Raw genomic sequence first — 4,923 nt, 5'->3', positions numbered from 1 at the left:
TTTTTTTGCACCCCCATAAATGAGATTACATTGAGAGCAATCATTTTGCCATGGAGACCAATAACCTCTGTTAATAATCCACCAGCACAGACAAGACATTCACGTTGTTGCGATCGAACACAGAGCTGGAACAAACAGCATTTGGAACTCCTGCACCCTCAATCTGACAATGCCCCTGCCCAGATAAAGAAGTATTTCCCCCAGGCTCTTTATAAATCACTGTGTAATTGAGTTACAGCCCAGCTAAAGTCGTGTCTCCGAAGCACTTAATGGTCTACAGTCCGTCTTTGTCTTTTCCACTGACAGCTTGGAATGCAAAAGAGTTATCCAAAAGAGCTTCTGTTTTCCTTAATATGAAAATAACAATTCGATGGTCTGGCTGGGTATCACTGAGCTCAGGCCTACAGGAATTTTTTTTAAAGGATAAAATCAGAGTAACTTTATTTTATTGCCTGATTGATGTATTTCTGTACTTGTGACTCCACTAAGTTCTACCTCCCTCCTCACGTGGTGTGATGGAATTAGCAAAAGCGGTTTTCCCCATCAACTTGTTCAGCTACATCTTCCACGGGGGAATACAAGCCTCCACCTTCACAAGGGGTCAGGGGAAAGAAGGCTGGCGCTGGGTAGAGGCGAGGAAGGATGCTGAGGAATTGACTGGAAGCAGAGCTGACGAAGCTGGAGGAGCAGTGAAGGTGCAGGAGGCAGTGAGAGGACCTTAGTGGAAATGTCGCCAACTGCCAGGGCCATGATTCAGGTACTAACTCGCTTTGTGTCACTAAAGAAGCTTTCTGCCCTGTCTAGACCAACCTCTACCTTATGCAATGACCCTGCTTGGTACTGGTGTTAACGTAACAGCTGAAGGACTATGGGGTGGAGCGGAAGCCTGCTAATTCTCCATTGAGAGTCGAGAGGTTAGAATCAGAACAATAGGTAGAATTTTATAGGCGCTCAAATTTTAGCTAAATAAACAGGAAGTAACATCATTATCATGGTGACACCTGTCCGATTATGGAGGCAGCCACCTGCTCCCAGGGAAGGCTCAGGGACCCTGAGCCAGGAAAGCTGCGCACAGGATTCTGGAGAAGTCAGACTGAATGGATGCTGAGTTTCCTTCTAAAGATTCTGCAAAACGTGTTCTCGCTGATCTTTGAAGATACTGTCCGAGACCTCAGGGTTGGGGTGAGAAGAAAACGGCAAATGTTTTTGAGCATGCATTATATAGTAAGCGTGAAGGAGTGTTCTAAATGCTCCTCGCCCTTCTGCGAAGAAGGGATCTTGCCCCCTCTACAAGTGAAGACACTGCCGTTCAGAGAGGTTAAGTACATTTGGCAAGGTCATTCCAGCATAATAACGGGAGGAGCTAAGATTTTAAATCAAGACCGTGTCACCAAAACCCGGGCTATGGTCTCCCTAATAGATTTTCCCTTTTAGAAATTAAAAAAATCATCTTTTCAATGTAAATAATAGAATGATGTTATGTGTGAAGTGTATGGATATGGCGGGACATACTTTTTTCTGAGCAACAACAAACAATTGTGCTTTCCTTTCTTATTGCAAAATACTATGGACTTTTTTTGGGTAGGAAAGTCAGATACCCAGACAAGCAGAAGGAAGACAAGGAAAGCCAGCTGTGTTCCCCCCACCAGCAGATAAGGACTGTTATGACTTTGCTAGCAACACTCCAAGCATGTTCAAATGAGCTTTGTTTATGACCCGCCAGCTTCCACAGGGAGTCTGGGCCAAGGTTCCAGGGACATAAGGGTTGAGGTGATCATGGCAGGTGCCACCTTGGAGTTAGGCAGCTCCCTTTTTTCCTTCTCCGGGGTCGTTTTCCCCTAGAAGTTACCATTGTGTCATTAGAATAACACTGGTCAACACAGCCCTGGTGTCCTCAACTTCTCATACTGACAGCTGGAGTTGCCAATCTACACTATCAGAGTGAATAAACGAAAGTAAAGGGTAGGGGTCGGCCCCGTGGCCAAGTGGTTAAGTTCAAGTGCTCCACTTCGGAGGCCCAAGGTTTCACCAGTTTGGATCCTGGGCGCAGACATGGCACAGCTCACCAGGCCATGCTGAGGTGGCGTCCCACGTAGCACAACCAGAAGGACCTACAGCTAGAATACACAACTATGTACTGGGGGGATTTGGGGAGAAGAAGGAAAAAAGGATTGGCAACAGATGTTAGCTCAGGTGCCAATCTTTTTAAAAAAAAAAAAAGACAGTAAAGGATGCTGTGGGCCAAACTTCAGTTTTCCTCCAGGACTTTTAAGATGGTGTGGTATATGAGTAAGCTTGAGGGAGAGGCCTGGGTCATTTATTTCCTGTGTGGAGAAGGGAAAGCACTGACAGTCACCCTCCTGGAACGCCCTGACCACCTGAGCTTCAAATACTTGGGGGGGGGGGGTGACTAATTCATTTATTGTTAAACTTTTAATCGTGCGACAGACCTTCAGCGGGAAAGGGAAGACCTAATCGGGGGGGGGGGGGGAGGGAGGCTTGGTGAAATTCACCCTTAGGAAGGGGTGGGGTCACCAACAAACTACTTGAGGCTCTAGAGAACATTCTGTGAGATTCTGGGCCTTGTTCTTGAGACATCCATGCTGTTGCTCGCTCTCAGTTCACAGTGAAGCCCTTAACCTGAGAGGGCCAGAGCCCTCTTCTCAGAGCCAGCGGGAGGAGGCGCTGAGGCTGAGCCCCACTTTGGGTCCAGTCCTGAAAGAAGAAGACCTCAGAGGTGAGAGCAGATGACAGCTCTGGAAGGGCCAGAGAGACAGGGATCCCCTCGGGAAGAACGAGGGAAGAAGGTGAACATGGTGGCTTCCCCCTGGACCGAAGCCCCTGGGAGGTTTGCCCGCAGCGGGGTAAGTGGCCATAGGTTCAGGGCTCCTCCCCGTGATGCAGGCGCTTCATTCCTGAGCCCACAGCACCGGCGCAGGAGATGTTTCCCAGGTGATCTGCTCACCTGCCTGGGCCACGCACAGTACCCAGGTGAAGCTTACTTCTGTCTCCCAGCTGCCGAACTTTGCCCTGCAATGGATGAAGAACCACCAATACAAGGCAATGCAATGCAGTGCATATGTGTGTTTGAAGCACCCCCAGGGTGTCCACCAGTGTGCCAAGTGCTGTCCTAGGGAACAAAATGAATCTGACTTACTCTCTGCCCTCTATGGTAAACAACCTCTGACTTGTGACGGGAGACGAGGGAAATCACGCACAGGTTAAATGAGTTGACTGCTCCTTAGCAGAAGAACTAGGACTAAGTTCTTCTGCTTGTCTTAAAGTAGATCAGTGATTTATTCATCAAGAACATCAGGCAGAAGATGAGAGGCCTTGTCCACTCAGATTCAGGTGCTAGAAAGTTCAGATCCCCATCTTTGATTGCCTAGATTATTGGAAGGCCTCTTTAAAAGTGATTTCCAAAGGAGGAAAAGATAATAGAAAGTATCAGGGGGCATTGCATGTAACAAGAATAAGAGCCATTTTATGAAACTTTGTAATGTGCCATATATGGATATTGGGTAAAAATGCAACATGTTTTGTTTACTATAGGTCCCAATCAAAAAATAAGGTCAAAGCATTTAATTAGAGCTAGTGATCTTTATAAAATGCAAATCCAATCTTTTATGCTCTTGCTGAAAGCCCTCAGGAGACCCCGGGGCCTTCAGGTCTTAGATTTGATTTGCTTCTTTAATTTGCCTTCCTGTCAATCAAGTCGACCCCCTTCCTGCTTCCTTCTCCGCCCTTGCACCTGCTTGCCTCTTCTAGTCCTCAGGACTCAGCTCAGTGCTCGCTCCTCCCAAGAAGCCTTGTCTTACAAGAAAGGTGTTTCCCAGTCAGGACACGTTTGTGAAAATCTGGGCAATACAAAGTTTACAGACTTCTGAAAGACGTAGCTTTTTACGGTTTTTAATTTACCAACGCACTTGTGATGATGGAAGGAAAGGTGGGAAATGCAGTGTCCAGTATTTCCCAGACTGCGCCGTCCACACAGCTCCTCTGCTGCGGCATGTCTCGCAGGCACGCCCTTTGGGAAGCTTGGAGCTTGCTCATTTCTCAAACGCTCGTGATGGAATCAGTGTTGGCAGAGAGAAGGCGAGTGGTCACTCTAGGCAAAGGAAGTGTAACAAGAGTGAAGTCTGCAGATGGGACAAAGCATGTTTGGGTAGGTTGTGAGGAGCTGGATGCGTGCTGAGGGTGGGAGCTGGGAGCAGGGCTGGGAGCCAGCCCAGCCTCCACTGGCTTGGAGATTGGGAACTCTCCTGCCTGGGGGAAGGCAGTGGCTATTTGTAGGTGGAGCAGTGAACTCCAATGCTTTGAGACTGGCCCCTCCACGCCTGGGTCATTTCTACATGAGTGTTCCATAAGGAGCCACTGTCCTGGGAGAGGCGGTACTACCAAAGGACCGAAGGGCTGGGGAGTAGAGGACTCAGGGCCCACGCTCAGACTTCGCTATCTTAGGATCTAAGCGGATGTCATCCAAGTCTAACAGGAGCCAACGCTGACCGAGCACTCGCTCTGAGCCAGGCACTTAGAGAAAAACGGCGTGATTCTCCTGTCTCTGGGAGTGTTGGTTGTGGGTTTTCGCTCTTGGCCAGCCAAGGGCCACGCTGCACTGGTTTGTAGGGTCCAAGGCTGCTCCCCTGACATGCGGGTGCCGTAATGGGAGCGGCTGTAAGGCTGCACTCCGCCGGGCCCTCGCTCCCCACCCGCAGTCCCAGGGCCCTTGTGGGGTCTCTGCAGCAGTGTGGTTGGGTTTTACAGGGTGGCTCGAGGCTCTGGGAGACAAGGAGTGGAAGCTGCCAGTTTCTTAAGGCCTGAGACAGGGCCACTCTTGACATTTTCCCTCGGCCAGAGTTGTCACAGAGTCATCTCAGATTCCAGGGGAGGGGCGTAGACCTCACCTCTCCATGAGAAGACTGT

Source organism: Equus quagga, chromosome 1 (assembly GCF_021613505.1).
Source record: "Equus quagga isolate Etosha38 chromosome 1, UCLA_HA_Equagga_1.0, whole genome shotgun sequence".
NCBI classification, from domain to species: domain Eukaryota; kingdom Metazoa; phylum Chordata; class Mammalia; order Perissodactyla; family Equidae; genus Equus; species Equus quagga.
This window is presented reverse-complemented; position numbering follows the sequence as displayed.